The following is a 21,522-nucleotide window of genomic DNA, read 5'->3' as shown; positions in this document are numbered from 1 at the left end:
GGCGTCACCGCGCCGACGGCGCCGTCCTACGTCCTTATGGAGGGCGCGCGGGGCGGGCCCCCCTCAGACTCCGCCCGCTACGGTTTTTGAGGGACTGTTGGTCTGTATTTTGTGGGGCTCTCCGTTTTCTCCTCCTAAGACTGAGAGAAGGAGGAGGCAGGGAGGGGAGGAGAGAAAAGGGAGAGGTCCAGGATCCTCCCCTGGTCCTCTAGGGGCTGGACGGGAAGAGAGCGAAGCGGGCCTCGTGGGCACATCCCTTAGGTAGGCCTCGGCCCCAAACTTCACTGAAAGGGCAGCCTCAGGTTCCTCCCCCTCCCCCACGCCCGCTGCCTCCTTGGCGAAAAGAGGCGGGGGCGGGAATCCTGCCGGGTGGAACTGAGGTTTGGGATTTTTAAAGAACTAGTAAAGGTTTGTTGTGTGTTGTACATCTGCCCCGGGAATATAGAGTAATGACCCCGGCTTCTGTGAAGTCCTGGATTCCTGTTCAAGGAACGGGGAAGGGCTAGTTTAAATACACACGTACACGTTAATATAAATTATATGCACATATAAATAAAATTACTTATACATGGGTGTACACATATATGCATATATACCCAGTACGTTTATGTATATGTATATATACTGCGCATATGTGGGTACACACACACACCACAAGGTGTGAATGCATGCCCATTATCCTGAAGAGCTAGTAAATTATATATAAAATTTGTGTGTGTGTGTGTGTGTGCGTGTAGCACAGTGCCTGGCATATATTTAGCACTTAAATGCATGTTTCGTATATTTTAAAATTTAATTTTATTATTTTCCCAATTAGGTCAGTACACAAACAATACAGCCTTAGCATGTACCTGGCACTGTTCTTAGAGCAGGTGATACAAAGGAAGGTGGTCTCTACCCTCAAGGAGCTCACATTTGAATGAGGGAAAAAACAGGCAAAAAACTATCTAGATAATGGTAGTGTGAACGGGACTTTACTAAGCCAGTCTCTAAGCTGAGAATGAGGAAATAGAACGCCTGAGACAAAGCGCTGGTAATCAGGTGGCCCTTTAATGAATTAGTTTCTTTATGAGGAACAGATTTGCAAATCAAGAATTCTCCCAATCAGAACTCCACCTGGCTCAAGTGAAGACCCAGATTACCTTACATAAATCACAATGGAAAGGGAGAGGGAGGAAGGTGGATTACAAACAATCTTTTCCCTGGCTTGAGTGGTTTCCTGTGAGGAGCCCACTAGTGGAAGAAAATACAATAATTCTGGAGTCCTTTGGGAGCAATATTGCTCAAGTCTTTGGGGGTCATTACTTGGTGGCTCACAAGACCAGAGTTCTCTGATGGGAGCACATCTACAATCTTTGATTTACTTCACTTAAGGTACACCGGCACAAGAATGCCAGTGATGTGAGCATTGTCCAGGTTTGATCATTTCAAGCTGCATTGTGAGCTTCTGATTCATGAGCTAGAAAAAACTAATCTGAAAAAATTGAATCTGTATATTCAGATACATACATACATATATATATATATACATATATATATGTATGTATGTATCTGAATATACACAGTTTGTATATTCATTACACAAATATCAATGTGAAAATCAATTCCATTCACATTAGGTAAATACAGGGGGAAAGCAATAGTAGCTTGGAGAGAAGGTGACTTGTAGAAGGTAGGTGGGATTTGAGCTTGATGGAACACAAGGAAGCCAATACTGTAGTGGATGGTGAGGAAAGAGAACATTCTAGGCATGGGGGAAACCACTAGTGAAAAAGGTAGGGCATTAATTTTCTCCCCTCTATCCATGTCCAGTTACATGGCCGAAAATTTTAAGAAGCAAAAAAACCCAACCCTTGTCACGTATCCATAGTCTAGCAATGCAGATTGTCTCATTGGCCAGAAATACCGCTCATTCTTCATTTGAGCCCATCATTTCTCTGCCAAGAGGTAGATAGCTTACTAGGGCTGGTAAGATACCAATTTTATGGATCAAGGTGAAAAAAGTTTTTGGCATAATTTGTAAAAGACTAGCAGTAGTTCAGAGGAATCAAATTTGACCATAGATCATATTTGACCAAATTTGACCATTAAGTGACTTAGCTTCACAGCTTGCCTGTAACAGATTGTGTGACCCAGGGTAAATCACTGAGCCTTAGCTTCTCTGTCTGTAAAATGGAAGTGATAGCACCTACCTCCCAGGGGTGTGATGGGAATTGAGAATATATAGAAAGCTTTCTGCAATCCTTGTTTTGATTTGGACATGATATCACACAGAAATGCAGTGTCCCTATAGAAATCTTCTTTCAATAATTCACATTGCTGATTCTGTTCTTCGTAAAATTTAACTATCTGTTCTCACAGAGATAAAATTTTGGCTAACCCTGTCCCTGAGATAGCCAATGCCCTTTAGAATGGTACAGCAAATCCATACTGAATACCTCATTGTTCAACTTTAGCGTGTTATGGAACTGATGATGCCGTGTTGCCTTTGTATGAATATGGTCTACTATACTTATAACTTGTTGCAAAGTGACGCTTAAAATAGTAGCTTTAGCACAGAGATTTTGCAAGATACAATGTTCTTTACATTAAAGAAATGAGAGCATCTGGATCTGTTAATACTTTCTTAAATCTGTGCAATAAACTCTTCATGTTTTCCTGTCAGTAGGTGCACTGTCTGTACATACACTCACTCAGTTTACCAAATTCAGTCCATCTTCACCACATTTATCTTGAAAGTTGTTGAAGATATCTGTTCCCTGTGTTCTGTTCGCAAGAGTGCCCAAAGCGAGTAACTCTTAATAGCAAAGAAAATCTTCTGTTATAACCTGAATGAAGTATAAAACCTGTGCCAAGTCAGTAGCTGATTCATCCAAAGCAATTGAATAATATAAATTTTCCTCTTGAAGTGTTGCATCAAGTTGTTAAGTTGAAGGTTAATTGATGCTGCTGATCAGCTATGGTTCTTGGAAGAGGCAGTTGTTTGTGTTTGAAACGTTATCAGGATCTAAGCATCCTACAGCTTCAACAATGCAATCTTTCACGATTTCTGCATCAGTGAATGGCTTCCCTTTTTTCCTGAATATATAAGCTACTTTATAAATTGCTTCAGTGGCATTATTTCCTGGTCTTATTTCTGCTTGAAAGAATTGTCTTTACTTTTGCTTTTCATCTTTTAATTTCTGTAATACAAGCTTTCATACCTCTCCCTCTAATTTAAAATATTTGTGGTTCTTATGAGTGTTATAATGCTGATGCACTTTGAATGTCTTTAATGTTGATATTTCAGTACCACAAAGCATGCAAATCATCTTATCTTTAGCAGAAACAAGATAATATTGCAATTCTCAATCCTCATTAAAAAATCTATTTTCCTTCAACGTTGTCTTGGTCTTCTTTAACATGATGGGCTGTTAATCAGACAATTAAAAAAATATTGTTGAGCTGTGCAACTATTCACAAATTCCACTTCCAGCAGAAATACAGTACACTGTTGTCACAAGCTGATAACAGACTGGCATACTTGACCCCCATAAGCTCTCACCAACCAACCTTATGCAGTAATGGCTCCACAGTCAGGCAGGGGAAGTTAGAACTAAAGAAAGAGCATAGCAGCCGTCAATTTAGCCCCTATGGCTTTCTAATGTTCTAATTGTATTGGTCAATCTGGGAGGATTATTTCATTGAAACTTTTTTTATTCTTTGGTATTTTAAATACATTCATTTTAAAAATAAAATTAAAAATATAAAAGATGAACAAAAATGTATTAATTAAAAGGATTTGTTTCTGTAAAATTTGGATTCAGTCAAAAGACTGCACTTGAGGACCTAGAAGGTCGCATGTGGCCTTAAGGCTGCAGGTTCCCCACCCCTGCAGTATGCTCTCTAAAATCTGATCTAAAACTTATACTCTTACATCCTCAGACTTTTCAATTAATTTTTCTTCTTTCCACCTCCTAGCTTAACAGGAAGCTTTTCAGATATTTATTTTTACTTTGCAAAGTAATTATGTGAGAAATGTAATTTTAGTTACTTTAAAATTTTTGCAGCTTTGAAATAAACACCCAATTTAGTTTTATTATAGAATTATTCCCTGAAAACCTGACGTGCAGCCTTTTCTACTAGAGTCATCCATTACAAATCTCTTACCTCTAATTTCTGATCCTATTTAGAGTGGATAATTTAGCACTTAAATAACCTAGTCTCATGTCACTGAGAACCTTTACAGCAACTTATTTGAGTTTCCTCTGTACCACTCCTCCACCCCTAGAACTTAGAGTCCTTATCCACTCTCTTACCCATCTTTTTCTTAACAAGAAGCATTCTTACTTTAAGGAATCTTAATACTTAGGAACCGTTCTCACCTTTAGGACATTTCACTTACAGTTATTCATTATTTCCTTTATTTCTTTAATCTTTGCTGTTAGATCTGTTTCTTTTTTAAAAAAATCATCTACATATGCAGTTGACATCCAAATCTGTATCTTTTACCCTGCCCACCTTCTGAACTTCCAACCTGCTGTCTAGGCACTTTCATGACACCTTCATCTGGATGCCTTATTGACATCCTAAACAACAGGAAAAGCTTCCTGTCTAAACAAGCTTGTTTTCCAAAAAATCTGTATGTCGTTTTATTTCACCATTTCTATCTGTAGTACCACTTTTCACCATGTTTCCTGTGTTCACAATTTTGGAATTACCTTTGACTCTTTCATTTCCCTTACCTTTCATATCCATTTAGTTACTAAGTCCTGCCCATTTCACCTCTATAGCATTTTTTGCCCTCATCTCCTCTTCATTCCCTCTATTATCACCTATCTGGACTATTGTCATAGCTTCCTACTAGGTTTTCCTGCTTCTTTTCTCTTCTAATTCATGCTTCATTTAATTTAGAATAATTCTTCTTTTGCATACATCAGCTCCAAAAATCTTCAGCAGCACTGTATTTCTGAATGAAGTTAAAAGATTTTTGCTTGGCACTAAACACCCTTGACAAGCTGTTGTCAAATTAACTTTCCATCCATACCACATATTATTTCCCTCCATATTCTCCATAGTCCAGTTAAACCAGTCCATTCTTTTACCCAAAATGTACTCTTCCTGTTCCCATGCCTTTGTTCATAGGTGGAATCTTCTCATCTCTCTGCCCTCCCCACCCCGACATATATGCAAACCATTCATCTGTTGATTTCATATGTATCCTTTAAAGTCCAACTTAATACTGTTCCTTCTGTGCAGACTTCTGATCCCTCTAATTGGCAATGAACTTCTCCTTCAGACTTTGCAAAATAGTGGGGGGTTTTTTTTGCAACTCTGTGGTATACTCATCATTTAATATTGTAGGTCATGTTTATCCTTGTTTGTGACTTACATCCTGACTAGGCTGTGGGTAGAAAGTATGTTTTATTTAACTTTGTATCTCTGGCCAGCACAGTGCCCTGCATGCAGGTGCTTAATATTTGTTGAATTTAATTGGATATAATGGTGCTCAAGCACCAAAAAGGGAAACTAATTACAAAAAAAGTAAGTTAAATTGACTTAGTTATTTTAATTGTTAATGCCACTAACGATCAGCAATATTTCCTAGATTCTCTGATGTGTTGACCTCTTCTTCCAAACTTAATGGTTTTAGTCTTAAATTATTTAGTAATAGTGATTTAAAAATGTGCTTGGGGCTAATTGTTTATTTGAAAATAATTAAATGCGGCTCAGATTCTTAAAATCTAGCCACTGCTCAGATTCCTTAAGAACCTAGCCAATAGCTTTCAAATGTTCAGATTCCTTAAGAATCTGGCCAATATGGCAGATCTTTAATAAACCTTGTCTTTGGCTGGAAGAAGGCTTGGGTTGAATTCTTTTGGACAGAACCCATATGTTGTCATTTTGGGGTCCCAACACCCCTAAAACTCAACATTTTGGTGGCCCGCACAGAGAAGCTGCCTAACCCCAAGTTCTTCTCCAGCCAAGACTGGAAGGTATGTAAGCCTCCCCCTAACCCCCTTTCTTGCCCTGCATCACTCTCCAAGCACCTAGGAAGGCTTGGAGGTGCTTTTTGGGCAGACAGTTATGAAGCTGTCTCAAATTTGGCCTGACCTCTCAGGCTTTTGGTCTGCTGGTTGGGTTTGAGGCCGTGGACCTGGGTATATGTTCTGCAGCATAGAGGGCAAGGACGGACACCCTATCTGGAAGCATATGCCCAATTCTGTTTCGGCACTAGGGAATTGGGAAAACTTCAGGTGCTTTTTGGTTCCTTGATCTTCCTTCATGGAGGCTATAGGGAAAAGTTAGAACAGCTAACAACATCTTAGCAGATTCTGGAGGTTTTGTGATCAATCATTAAGGAGTTTCGAAACGCTTCATTACAACCCCAGTCATTCCCTTCTCCCACTCCCTTCTATTGAATCAAGAGGGTATCCGTTAATCCTTCTCATAGAAGAGAGTTTCACCCTCCTCCCACCTTTGAATTTGCCCTCCCTCACCTGGCAAAAGGAAGGAGGGGAGAGGGGCAGCAGCCACAGTGTGGGCCCCGCTAGCAATGGCCTTGGGCCCTGGGGCAACCTTTGCCTGGAAGCATCCCAGATTTACCACATCCTACTCAAGGTAAAGAAGCTAGCCTCCAAACTTGGACTACAGGCCATTCACCTACAGTTGATAGCAAATAACGAGTACCAGCCAATGTCCTCCAATCATCTCTTAGATGCAGCCTTCTAGTCAGCCTCTTTGGGACCCCCTTGAGGAAGGGACATCTCTACACCCCTTGCCAGCAGGAAGCAGTTTCAGAAGCCAAGACCTTTGGCCCTTACCCCAAAAGAATTTGGGTCCCTTTTTTTGAGGGGGGAATGATGAAAATGGTATCTGGACCCCAAAAAGGAAAAACCCTGGACTTACCCACCTGGCCAAATCTCTGGCGTTTGCCTGAGACTTAATCCTATCTACTGGCCTTTCATTATGGCCTAATATACCTCTAGATGCCCCCAACTTCCCACCCTTAATCCTATCTAGACTTCATTCTCCCTTGGTCAGGTCCCAGGCGTTCTGTTCACCCTGGTTTACTGGCCACTCCCATCCAGATCTTCTTAGACCTCTCCTCCAGTCACCCCAAACTACTTGGCCACTCCTAGATCTCTCCCACAGTCTTTCTATATATAAGGTCCATCTTGTCTCCATTAAGATGCTCAGATTCTTAAAATCTAGACACTGCTCAGATTCCTTAAGAACCTAGCCAATAGCTCACAAATGTTCAGATTCCTTAAGAATCTGGCCACTATGGTGGATCTTTAATAAACCTTGTCTCTGGCTGAAGAAAAAAAAAAGAAAATAATTGAATGCCAGTGGAAAAGCTATTTTAATGTGTTAGTACCCTAGGACTAATAAGCTCTAATTTAATTGAGCAATAAACACACCATAAGGTTGGGAACAGGAGTCAAATTCTACCTGAATCCTATTGCTAATTTCAAATATAGTTTCATAGGCATAACATTTGATGATACTGAAGATACACCCAAATGCAAACTATCAATTAATTATGTGTGCCTCTAATAGAATCCTGTCAAAGGAATACTTAAGTGGCCAAATCTGGCTGTATGTCTACATGGAGATTCAGTGTAAGTACTTACGTTAAGTGACTTGCTCATGATCTCATAGCCGTAGTAATAGATTTGGGCCTAGACTTCACATGTTTGTATTTCTAAGCCTGTAATTTTTCCATCATACCACAATGTCCCTCTTATTATGCTTCCAGTTCCTTTTCTAGTAATATACACCCTTGATGTCTTTACTGTCTCACTGGCAAGTAGCAAGCTATATATATTGTGTATGTCCACCATTGCCTTTAAATCATTTGTAATTTTAATTTTTTGTAACCTTTAATTCTTTGGGAAATGCAGGATCATGGTTATATATCGTCACTGGGAGAACATTGGCATCAAAGAGATGGGTTTGTGGTAGCAGGCAACTTAGAATTACTGAAAACATTGCAAATTTCTAAATATAATAAAGCTTCAACTTGAAAAAGGTTTTCTCTTTTTTTTTTCTTAGGATTTTAGACTCTTAAGAGTTGCCTCAGCATGGTATGGATGTTTATTGGTTCTTGAAGCTTTTTCCAGCAAAACACAAGCTCTAGTTGGTTCTATTGTTCAAAAGTAATAATAATAATAATAACTGATATTATTATTATTGGCATTTATATAGCACTGTCTACCAGGTACTTTACAAATATTATGTCATTTGATCCTTACAACAACCTTAAGAGGTAGGTTCTAGGAAGGCAGTAGATACCCATTTTATAGTTGAGGAAACAGGCAAACAAGTGACTTGTTCAAGTTCACACAGCTAGTGTCTGAGACAGATTTGAACTCAAGTTTTCCTGACTCCAGGCTCAGCACTCTATCTACTGTACTAGTAGCCCTGAAAAGTGACTTTTAAGCCTTCAAACAGGTGACAGACCTATGGTAATAGACTGCTTCAACTTTTTCAGAAAAAAACTGTAGTTAAGTTCAGTGAGGCTTATTACTAGTAGTCTGTCCACTTGATGATGAATTCTTTTCTCGTAGTAACCTGTGAAACAAAGCACAGACAAAATGGCTTTCAGGCCTGTCTGGTCCTTTTCTGCTTCTTCAGTAGCTAGCAGAGTAGTGAAAGAGAGGGGAAGAGAACTCCAAGAATCACAAAATTTTTAGATCATCTATCAATAGAAATTTAGGTGTTGGAACTCTTATCATGAGATACTTGAACAGTGACTAGTGAGTGGACAAACTACTACAAAGAAGGCTTTTTAACCATTTTTGTGTTAAGGACCCTACGGCAGTCTGGTAAAATCAATGGAAACTTTGTAAGAATGACTGAAGGAAGTGTTAGATCAATTAAAGGTTGACAAAATTGAAAATGTATTTTTTCCCTATCCAAGTTCATGGACTCCCTGAAATCTATCCTTGGAACCCAGGTTAAATCCTTGTACTAGAGGATTTGAATGATGTTAGTCTTGACATTTTTTTTCTAGAAGTGAAAAAGGAAGACAAAAAATATATAGTTAAATGGATAGATGATTGGTAGGGTTCTCCTCAGAGAGGCAAATAAAGAAAAATTAGTTGGCTTTATTGTGCGTGCAATGGCAATAAAAACATTATTTCATCAGACATTTACTCATGATAAGTATTTGCAAAAAGACCACAGTTAAAATAATTACAGCTTATGTACCAACATCTGTTGAAAAGAATGAACAGGAAGTAAAATTCTCTGATGAACTCGATATAAATCTCAAAATTAAATAAAAATATACTTTAATATTCTGTACAAAGGTGGGCATAACAGCAATGATGACATACATTGGAAAATACGGATCAGGAATAAGAAATAAGAGAGGTGAAGATTTATAGACTACTGCATAGGTACTTCATACTTATACATCTTGATTACTTATTTCAATAATCAGAAGGTACTAGACATGACAATCACTGAATAATATCACAAAAATGAAATTGATTATATTTATATTATCTTTCATCTGCCACTAGGTGCTCTTCTTGGTTTCAGCTCCACCATGATCATTTTCCAGGATCATCACCAGGGAACTCATCATCATAGAGATTGCTTCAGCTTTGGTAATCATACCTCATGAGTATTGTCAGTTGCTTCTGCCTCTCTGATTGGAGTTCTAGAGGATGGAGTGAAAAACTCCTTATGCCCTTCCTTTATAGGGGGCTCAAAATTCCAGCTATCTCTTCATCTGCCACCAGCTGCTCTATTTGATTTCCACTGTACATTGTTTTTATCATGTCCCCTACCAGATACCCTTTTATGCCCACTATCCCTCCCTTTCTTTTGTGTATTGTCTTCATTAGATTATAAGTTCCTTGAGAGTGAGGATTGTCTGTCTTTTTCTTAATTGTATCCCCAGTGCCTGGAAACTAGTAGGCACTTAATAAATATTTATCATATCATATTTTAATAGATAGGAAATTACTTATTCTTGATATTAATGAATCATCTGTGTAAATCAGATCAGCTGCATATTAGAGAAAAGTTCAAAATAATGAATAAAATGAGAAAAAAGATATGGTGTGAAGTTAACTTCAATCCAATCTATTTAAAGAAGTTTCCAATAAAAAAAATATCAACACTAATTATGGTAATTCCATATAGTTGTGAGGGAACTGATGGAGTTATTCTTAAGGCATTTGAAGGAGGGAGTGATACTAAAGCCTTGGAAAATATCTCAGACCTTATTACAACTCCTCCCCCCCCGAAAAAGTCACCTGATAAAACAGTTCTTGTTTTCTTTGCCTTTCCTACCTGTATGGTTATGAAATTAATTTATATACCCACACATCAAGGGTATCCTCAATGATAAGGGACCAGGAAGGCTTTTATGAGCAATATTACATAGTAGACTACATCTTTACAATCATATAATTGGTTGAATTATGTAATGAGTACACGATCCTATTGTGCTTACAATATGTTGATTATTTTTTTTAAAAGGCATTTAGTTTGCTAGAACAAAGGACAAAATTCATTATTCATAGAGGCCTGAGGAAACAGCTATTCTATTAAATTTTTGGTCAGACTCTAAACTGATGAAAAACTTTGCATAGTGTCCCCAAAATGATCTTACCCTTCGATCTAGTGTTTCAGTTGCTAGGACTCAGTCCTAAAAGAATCATGAAAAGTGAAAAGATTTCTACCTATGCAAAATATTCATAGCTACTTTATTTGCAGCAGTAAAAACCAAGGAACAACCTGTGTCCAGCAATGAAATTATGGTTGACTAAATGATGGTAATGAAGTAAATATTATGGTACCATAAACTGATAAATATGAAGAATACAAGTCAATATGGAAATACCCCCATGAAGTGAGGCAAAGGAAGCTCAATAGAACCAGAACAGTATACACATGACTATATATATATATATATATATATATATATATATATATATTATATGTATATATATATATATATATATATATATATATATATATATATATATATATGTATGTATGTATGTATACACACACACACACACACACATACACGTATATAAAGAAAAAGCCAAAGGTGGTAGGATTTCAGATAGGCTTGGAAGAGAAGACTGAGTAAAAGTTTTTGTTTAGTCCTTTTAATTTGTTTTTGTTGTGTTAAAATGTGTGGTATTCTATGTTAGGTGTTTTGTGTAAGATTTTATTTTTAGGTTTATTTGTTTTTGTTGATGGATATTAAGCACACTAAAAATATTTTTAAGTCTCAATTTAGTTCTATATCTTTTTAATAGATCCTCTAGATCACTATTTAGATTATTGAGTTGATTGATTTGATTGCCACTTGATTACTATTTTATCATGTTTTGATCTTTAACAGAGTTGTACCCTAGTGCCTCATTATGGCCTGGAGGTGACGGCAATGGAACATCATTGGGTTTGGCAGTTACCAGTGAAGACACTGTCCACTTGCAGAAGACTAGCTTCACTAACAATGGAGACTCCTCACCAATAGGCAATCACAGTCAGTGAACCAAAGAAAATTTAAAAGTGGCCCAGTCTTCTTTGTTGCTCTTCTGTTTATGCTGTGGTGGTTGCTACAACCACAGTTTTTAAACTTTCTGTAAATACTAACTTAATTATTGGTATTCCAAATGTGACATCCAGTAAGAGGAGTGGATATTACTAGAGGAAATAAATTATAAAAATGTTGAAATTTTTCTCTATAAATCAAATAAGATAATATTTGTAGAATGCTTTGCACAGTGCCTGGCACATGGTAGACACTATGTAAAAGCTTATTCTTTTCTCTTTCCCTAAATGAAATTTAATTTCATTCCAGCTAAAGGGAAGGATTAGTGACATTTCTTACTAAAAAGCAGTTTTGGTTTAGTATGTCTTCTAAGAAATCGATTTGTTTGTTTTTGGACAAAATAAGCAAAATAATCTATTCTTTTGGCCATGCCAAAAAAAGTTTAGCTTAAAATCTAGAATTTTACTAACTTGAAAACTACTAGTTAACTATGCAAATTATTTTTATAATCTTAATTATAGTGAAACCCTACAAAAGTGTGTTAAATCCTATGATCTGTCCTTGCTGTAGTGTGAGGACTGGCTCATGTTAATAACTAGCTATACGACCATGAGCTAGACACATAATGATTCTAGATTTCAGTCCTTCCTCTGGCCATGTGGAAATTGAAATGACTTCGAAGGCCCTTTTCTGCTTGTACATTCTGTGATTCTGGAGGTACTATGATCCCAAATAGCAGAGACGTGGTCTACCACTACAGTTCCCCATCTGTTCCTGGCCCCCTCAGGTATTACATCATCTTCTAGAGCCTTTTTGAGTCCTTCCCAGTTGTCCTCTGACCTGTGTCACATTGCCATCAATTTATCAACCAGTATCCATTAAATATACATTAGGTGGCTATCCAAATCAGGGTTCTCTTCTTTGATTTTCATGGTCCTAGACAGCTATTCTAATAAAATATATTGTTATTTGGAGAGGGTTAGGCCCTCTTTCCTGTTTACCATATTGTCATTTTACCAGTGGCCTCTTGGAGATAATGCTTTAATACAAAATAGTGACTATCAAATGCTATTTTAGGCTTTCTGGAAGGTCACTAAGTGTCATACTTTGTGTCATTCTTCATAATGTAGCTAGCTGCTTATTGTATAAAGATTTGGACCAGCTTTGCAGGGTACTCTTTTCCTCTTCCAGTGACAAGAGCAGCAGCCTATGGACTGGAAGAAAAGCTGGATGTCAGCTGTAAGAGCATCATACTGGTAATTATACAACAGGACATTTTTGGTATCCATGACAGCAAATCAAGTGACTTTACATATTAATGTTATTGAATTTTTAATGTCTATTTCTTCTACTGCACAAAACCAAGTGTAGCTCCCCTTCTGTGCTCATTCTTCCAACTCCTCACAACCTCACACTGACAGATTGGATTTCCTGATGATAACTCATTCCTCTCCATTCCCCCTGCCCCCGGTCTATGAATAACTCTGAAGGATTGTGGCTTCTAATGTTGTTACTCATGAGCCCGCATACAGTGTGTTCCTTTCCCTTCAGTATTGGTCAACTAGTTGATATTGATTAGATTTTACAAAAGGATATTTTCTGAAAAGATGTAGCAAGAGAGAGTTTACAAATTATTTCTCAAACCAAGGGCTAATTCTTCCATGGGAAAAGTCAGGACAAACTTGAAACACAGGAGTATCAAGGGACACATATAGGTGACATATGGAGCCAAGGAGCACCTCACCTCACAAAAAGTGACTCAGCTGACTGGTCAACCCATTACTGTCTGGATCAAGTAGGTTCCCTGGCTGCTACAGTGAAGTCAAATGTTGTTGTTGGGACTTTGGATGGCTTTAATGGATCTCCTAGTTTCACCAGTTTCCAGGACTGCAACAAAGAAGAAAAAGATATAAAGAAAAAGAAAGAAAAGATAGAATATTTTTTAAGTCTGTACCAAGTACTGGGAATGCAAATAACCCTTGTCCCCCTAAAAATAGATATAGTTCCCAATCTCAAGGAGCTTACATTCTAATGAAGAAATGTAACATGTAAAAGAAAGTTGGAAATTGGGGGGTGGGGGAAAGGATACACACGTGAGGGCAAGGTGGAAAGGTCAGGAGAGTCAGGAATAGAGCCCAGAGGGAAATGATCATGGATGGACTGGGCACTCTCTTAAATGATAATTCCAGGTGGGACTCACCAATCACAGGAGGGGACTGCAAGCGTTCAGGCATCTCCAGGGTGAGAAAGTTGATGAAGGAAGGAGTATAAAAGTCCTCAGAGTCAGGAATGGAGACAGGAGAGAAGTACCTATATCAGGACACTCACGCACCAGAGATCAAGAAAAATGAAACAGGACAGGCATTGACGCTCAGTGTGTTGATGCACATGTGGCAGCTGGGTGAAGGAAAAGAGCTTGCTTCTGCCCCTCTTTCCCCATCACTGACAGCTCACAGCAATCTTTCCCACTTGGAAGCCACTGGGGAAGAAAGTAAGAGATTATCCATTCAAATCTTTTGTAAGAATCCTCAGTTATGGCTCCTCAGCCAATTAGAAGACTGTCACCAGAGTACCAGCCTGTCAGTCACCCACAGCAGGAAATAGGTTCACCAAGCATCCATATGTGGGATTGGCAGCAGGAAGGGAATTGTACATGCTCTGTATAATTTATCAAGAAGGGAAAGTCTGAGCATGTTCCAAAGACTCTTGGCCAGTTCCCCATCACATAATCATGCATCATATTTTAATATAATACATTAATCAACTGATTTCTTGTCTTTATTTTTTTCCAACTTTTTCTTATAAATTCCCAAATTCCTATTATTTCTTTTTATCTTCTTCCTTATCTTGCTGTGACCTTGATCAAGTCATTTCACTTCTCTGGGCTCCAGTTTCCTCATCTGTCAAATAAGGGGGTTGAAATAAATGATCACTAAGATACCTTTCAACTCCAACATTCTGCACTGTGGTGGAATATGCTGTAAAATTTGTACTTTATGCAATTCTGGGAGGGATAGCTAACACATTAAGTTACAGGATGTAGAAAAGATCTTGATAGGCTATAAAGATGAACCAAATAATATTAAATTTAATAGTGACAAATGTAAATTCCTATACTTGGATTAAAAAATTAATTTCACAAATACAGTATAAAGAGGGCATAGCTGCACAACAACTGATGTTGGAGGGTGGGGAAGATCTGGAGTTTTAGTGGACTACAAACTCAATGTGAATCTTCAGTGTGACGTGGGAGCCAAAAATACTAATGAGAGTCTAAGCTGCATTGAGAGAGAAATTCTGGCCAAAACATGGGAGGAGAGAATCCTGCTATATAGTCTTCTCTGTTCAGGCCACCTTTGGAGTATTGTATTCAGTTCTGAGTACCATATTTAGGAAAGACACTTGGGGGCAGCTAGGTGGCACAGTGGATAGAGCACTGGCCCTGGATTCAGGAGGACCTGAGTTCAAATCCGGCCTCAGACACATAACACTTACTGGCTGTGTGACCCTGGGCAAGTCACTTAACCCCATTGCCTAGACAAGAAAGAAAGAAAGAAAGAAAGAAAAGAAAGAAAGAAAGAAAGAAAGAAAGAAAGAAAGAAAGAAAGAAAGAAAGAAAGAAAGAAAGAAAGAAAGAAAGAAAGAAGAAGAAAGAAAGAAAAGGAAAGACATTTGATTATTACCTAGATACCATGGAAAGTTATCCATAAGACAATGAAGGTGCTTACGACTGTGTCATCCATAGACTGAGTTACTGGGGGTAATTTAACCTGTAGAACAGGAGACAGTGCAACATAATGACTCTATTCAAATAGGGCTGTCATGTGGAAGAAGTATTAGTTTTGTTTTGCTTGGCCCTAGTGGGTAGCTTTGAGTGGAAGTTCCAGAGAGTGAGATTTCATCTTGTTAGGTTAAAAAAACCCCAAACATCCTTCCTGGCAATTAAAGCTACACACAAGTGGAATGGGCTACCTTGAGGTCTCACTGGAGGTATTCAAGCATATATTGGATGAACACTTGTCCAGTATGATGTAGGGGGGATTCTTGTTTATGTACAATTCTTGAGTACACTCAGGAAAACTGGAAGTAGGAAATTATACCTGCAGAGCACTGCAAAGGCTCATTTATATCCAGGCCAACAAAATATTCCACCCTAGGCTGTAGTACTTCTAAACTAATGGAGTCCTGGGGGCATCCATTTGACAAAGCAGTGGTCTTAAATAAGAGAGGAATAAGTTCCTCATAACACAAACATAAACAGTTCAGCATCATGTAAGTTTTTTATTTGTGAGATGGAGGAAACATTCAGAACCATTCTGTAACTCTCGTTAAACTCTCACTGCTTTTGATAAAGTCAGAAAGGTGGGAGAATATAAGGGTTTTTGTGTTCTTCCAAGCAAATGTGATTATTAAAAGACTTTAACACAGGTTCATTATTTTTAAATTTATTTTTTGTTTATTTTTAAATTGTAAGAATTGTATATGAAGGATTCACTAGGCCACTGATGTAGGATAAGTCACATACCCCAGAGTTACCTTTTTTGCTTCTTTTTTCCAAGAAAGCTACATAGACAGTTAAAAGAAAGATTTTCTTTATTTTTTTCTCCTTTCTTCCTTTTTTTTTTTAAACTAATGAAACTGCAGAAGTAGTTCTGTAAGTGAGCAAAAATGTAAAGGTTAGGAGAGATTCAAAATAGGAAAACAGTGATAAGCCCAAATGTAGTTATAGTTCTAACTACATACAACCCAATATTAAGTTTATCCTACATTACTTATTGTGTTCTTTCAAAGATGTTTTTCTCTGATAAATTGAGCAGAAAATCTCCCTTTCTCAAGCTCTTCACAATCTATCCCCTTCTTATCTTTCCAACATGCTTAGGCATTATTTTCTTTCATACACTCTAGAAGCCAGCAATACTAATCAACTTACTGTTCCTCACACATTTTACATCTTTGTACTTTTATGCTGGTTGTCTCTCCCATGCCAAGAATTGTGTCTGTCCTCACCTCTACTTCTTAGAATCCCTAATATCCTTTAGATTTAGCCCAAACTGCCACATTCCTATTTCTTTTCTTTGTTTTCTTTCTTTCTTTTCATTTTTTTTTTTTTGCTCAGGAGCCCAGGTAAAGGGGAGAAAATAATTATTTCTTCCCCTAACATTCAGACAGAGAAGATTTTCCTCTCTGTCACTTCATGCTTATGTACAATAAGCCATTCACTTCCTCCTTTTTCTTTTCTTCCCTCTTACTCACGTAAAGGGTATGTGTGGGTACACTGTTTTATTTTGCCCATGTAAGTTATGTGGGCCCACATGGGTCTGTCTAGATGTGGCTCTCCAGGAGGCAAGAAGCTATAGAGTCTTCTCCCACTTCCCTTCTCCAAGGGAGACTGAATCCTGTCAGGAGGGGAAGTAGGAGGTTGAGGCCAGTGGTGGTATTCCCAGCTGTCTTCACAAAGAGGTGGTATCAGTCTAGAATTATACCTGCTCACTTAAATATTGTTAGTTTGGGCTATGTAATTTTTGGTGTCAAGCTGTACTCAAATTGATCCCCTTCCCACTAGATGCCAGTTTCACAACGAACACAGATAGCAAATAAACCCATTTATTCAAACAAACAGAAATCAGAGTAATGAGAATGTACACCGTATGACAATATATACCAGAGAATACACAGAGTGAAGGAGCTCTCCCATTGGAAGTGAAGGAACTTAATTCATCCAAGAGGAGTCCTAGATCTTATCCGAGGGGAAATTCCCCAAAGTCTCTAGTGTAGTAAACTGATTTAAGTACTGCCTCCTCTACATGATAGCTTCTTCCCAGAGTCTTTCTCTACCTTCAGGTTGAAGGGAGGTTGGAACACCACATCTTTCTTGGGGATGAAAGCCAAAAGACTAAGATCTCTCTTCTTCAGTTCTCAGCAACTCCACCTGTCACACAGGCTCTGAACATTGATTAATCAGTCACTACCAATGAGGAAAGTCTCATCAAATGGGCTTTGAGACTCATGGTACATTAATAATGAATCATACAACCAGGAACAGTTATATCTAATCAGTTAGCCTTGGTACTGGTTAAAATAACAAGTGAAATACTTAAGGAAAAAACAGCAACTTGATTGGGCATCTGTCCTTGCTGAAGGCGAAGGGTGAAGGGAAAGAGTCAGGTTCTTTGAGTATGAATCCTCTGCCTTTTACTAGTGCCTCCTGGGTGAAAGTGGCAGTGCTAACAGTAGTCTGAGCACACTCAACAACGGTCACATGGTCGTATGCTTTTCATTCTTTCTCTCTAGCCTGCATCCCTCTTCCTCACTTTCGTTTACAGGACTCCCTTTGAATTGTACTCACTATTTAATCTATTTCTGTGTTTCCCCTCTACATCTCCTGAACAAATCTCTTTGAGACTACATTTCACAGAAGCCCATGCTGTAAGTCATTGTGAACTTTTTCTCTCTGCCTACAGAAAACCGTCTGTCTCCATCAGTCTTCACTGCATTAAAAAAATGTAGAAAATTTGTGAAATACAACTTTGAAGTACACTAGTATTTTGAGATATCTCAATTCAAATTGATTTCAGAGAATAAAATAAGGTAGATTTGTTTTTAAAAAGGCATGTTAAAAAGGAAAGATAAAGCAATAATGAAACATAATAAAAATATTTCCACAGTGAAGTAATTTGTATGGTGAAATATAAAAGGTTCAATACAAGAATAAAATTAAGACTGCATGGGGTTGAAAAAATACAATTTTGTTAACTTTTCCACTTCAATGGCTAACTGGATTATTTTCTCAATTACTTCCTTATAAGCTTTCAAAATTACATTTTTAGAAAAAAATCATATTAAAGATTAATAAACTTTTAAGAGGACAAAATACTTAAAGCACTGTATTTCATGAGTGTATTCATAGCCAACAGTTAAGTAATATTTAAGGTACAATACCTGATTTAAGGTTATTAATAATAGCATGTATATAGCACTTTAAGGTTTGCAAAGCACTTTGTAAATATTATCTCATTTTCACACAATGACTCTGAGAGATAGGTGCTATTATTATCCTCATTTTAGAAATGAGAAAACTAAGTCAAACAGTTAAAGTGACTTGTCTACACTCACTAAAGTGTCTGAGGCAGCATTTGAGCTCAGGTTTTCCTGACTCCAGGTCACCTAGCAGCCTCAATAAATACTTGTTGATTGTTTGATTTAACAATCGAATATTATTTTGAATTAACATGTAAGGGAACATGAAGGAAAGAAAGTGTTTTAAACCTTATGATAAAAAACATTTTACATAGTAAAGTTTAAACATTTATTGTGAAGGTTTGTTAATTGATATTTCTGCTTCATCATCTCATTAGCAGCAGAAATACTGATACATTTTCCTATACTCCTAATAATATATCTAAATTCTTTTTGCATATACTTATACATATACATATATAAAGTACCCTAGATTTCCTTATATAATGCTTTAGACTTCTTACATAATTATTTCACATATATTTGTCTTATTTCCTTAATTATAGCAAAAGTTTCTGAATAGCAAATTTTTTTTTTTACATCACAGTAAGCCCTCAGTAAGTGATTGTTCAGTGAATGAATGTAGTATAAAAAAAGTTTCAGATCCAATCTTAGGCTACAATGAGAAAGGCATAGTGTCCAAGACATGGTAGGTAATGTTCTGTTTTCTTTTGTCTCAATCAGACTTCATCTGTAGTATTGTATTCAATTGGGATCACATTTTTAAAAAAAATAACTTATTTATTTTTAGTTTTCAACATTCATTTCCGTAAGATTTTGAGTTCCAAATTTTCTCTCCATCTCTCCCCTCCCCCCACCTGAAGATGGTGTGCAATTTGATATAGGTTCTACATATACATTCATAATGAACCTATTTTCACATTAGTCATATTGTAAAGAAGAATTAGAGCCAATGGCAGAAACCATGAGAAAGAAGAAACAAACAAAAAAAAGGAAAAAAGGAGAGAGCGAGCAAATAATATGCTTTGATCTGCATTCAGACTCTATAGTTCTTTTCTGGATGTGGACAGCATTTTCCATCATGAGTCCTTTGAAAGTTGTCTTGGATCTTTGCATTGCTAAGAAAAGATGAATCAAAGTTAGTCCTTGCACATTGTGGCTATTACTGTGTACAGTGTTTTCCTGGTTCTGCTCACTTCAGTCAGCATCATTTCAATTAAGTGTTTCCAGGTTTTTCTGAAGTCTGCTTGCTCATAATTTCTTATAGCATGATAGTACTCCATTACATTCATATACCACAACTTGTTCAGCCATCCCCCAACTAGTGGGCATACCTTTAATTTCCAATTCTTTGCCACCACAGAAAGAGCTGCTATAAATATTTTTGTACATGTAGGTCCCTTTCCCATTTGTATGATCTCTTTGGGACACAAACTTAGAAGTCTGAATCAAAGGGTATGGGTCAAAGGATGTGCACATTTTTATAGCCCTTTGGGTATATAGTTCTAAATTGCTCTAGGATCACATTTTTGAAGGACATTATAAAGCTGCAGAGCATCCAGAGAAAAATGAGTAAGATGACAAAGGGCCTTGAGAACACGCTGAGATTGGTGGAAGGAACTAGAAAGGCTGTCATGTAGAAAATAGATTAGGCTTGTACTGCTTGGTCCCAGAGGACTCAACTAGGAGCATTGGGTGGAAGTTGCAGAGAGGCAGGTTTATATTTTTTGGACTTGTACAGGAGAAGGGACAGGAACTAGAAAAATTATTTCCTTGATATGGGTAACTCGTAGATGAAAAACCTCAACCAATGCAAGTTAACAGATTCTCTTTAACTTATAGTCTTAATTGCCCAGATCACTGAGAGTGACTTGTGAATGGTTACACAATTAGAATATATTTCAGTAGGTAGGACTTGAACCCAAGTCTTCATGGCACCAAGACCATGTCAGAGCATTTATTAAATACTTGCTATATGTTAGTCATTGTGCTAAACATTGGGGATATAAAGAAAGAAAAAAGCATGGTCCCTGCCCTCAAGGAATTCACATTCTTAATTTGAGAGACAACATGTATATAACAATGTACATAAAATATACAATGAGCAGATTGAAGGTAATCTCAAGTGAAAGGCACTGGGAGGGGGGGACTGAAAAAAGCCTACTGAAGAAAGTGAGATTTGAACTAAGTCTTGAATGAAGCCAAATAAGCTGAGATGTAGAGGTGAGGAGTGAGAATGTTCTAGATGACACCATCAATACAAAGTCATGGAATCAGGAGACGGAGTGTCCTGTGAGAAGAACAGCAAGTTTGGCCAATGTAGCTGGATCATAAGTATAGTGTTCTCAAAATGTGGTCTAGGGACCCCTGGGGATATCCAAGACCCTTTTAGGGGATCCATGAGGTCAGAACTATTTCCATCATAGTAGTAAGATATTTTCCATTTCTAATATAACATTTCATTTCTAATGCAACAAATATTAATAGATAAAACATATAGATAAAATTTTTGAGTGAGAGGTCTTCAATAATTTTTTAAGAGTCTAAAGGGGGGGAAGAGTCTGGGAAGATGGTAAAGTAGGTCAGGAAATTCTAGGCTCTACATATATCTTCCACAAAAAAAGACAGATCACATCAAAGTGAATGTAGAGCAGCAGAAATAGTAGTAAAGCAGTTGTTCTTCTAAGATAACTTGAGAGGACCTCAGGGAAAAAACCTTCAGGAGCAGAGGTTTGGCCTGTGTGAAGTGCAAACACCTCCAGGCTCAACAGGGGAAGGTTGAAGGGCCCACCATTGTCATGGGATGCCAGGTCCAGCTATGTTGACCAGACATGTTCCTAGCTGCTGCTGTGGATGAGAAGAACCAAGCTCATCCCCCATGTGATAGAAGAGGGGTGGGGACCCTGCTGTCTGTGGAAACTTGCAACAGAGTGGAGTCTCTGGTTTTGATTTCAGGGCAGAAGGGAGAGCTTAAGTTTGCAGCCACCAGAGGGACTGCAGGGAGGAAGAGCATTTGTGGATCACTGAACCTGGGA

At 37.7% G+C, this 21,522-nt stretch overlaps 1 long non-coding RNA gene across 2 annotated transcripts; it reads left to right on the top strand.

Moving 5' to 3' along the window:
• Nucleotides 1-50: 50 nt before the first annotated feature.
• Nucleotides 51-15,109, top strand: LOC144457165 (uncharacterized). 2 transcript variants are annotated; one of them, XR_013486528.1, is made up of 4 exons: nt 51-261; nt 9,513-9,599; nt 11,357-11,500; nt 12,701-15,109. It is a non-coding gene; the product is annotated as an uncharacterized LOC144457165 (long non-coding RNA). The 2 variants fall into 2 exon arrangements; XR_013486527.1 differs by lacking the exon at nt 12,701-15,109 and having other exon boundaries at nt 11,357-12,685.
• Nucleotides 15,110-21,522: the final 6,413 nt, after the last annotated feature.

Source organism: Phascolarctos cinereus, unplaced genomic scaffold (assembly GCF_003287225.1).
Source record: "Phascolarctos cinereus isolate Bilbo 61053 unplaced genomic scaffold, phaCin_HiC Scaffold_1;HRSCAF=81, whole genome shotgun sequence".
Lineage (NCBI taxonomy): Eukaryota > Metazoa > Chordata > Mammalia > Diprotodontia > Phascolarctidae > Phascolarctos > Phascolarctos cinereus.
This window is presented reverse-complemented; position numbering and strand designations above follow the sequence as displayed.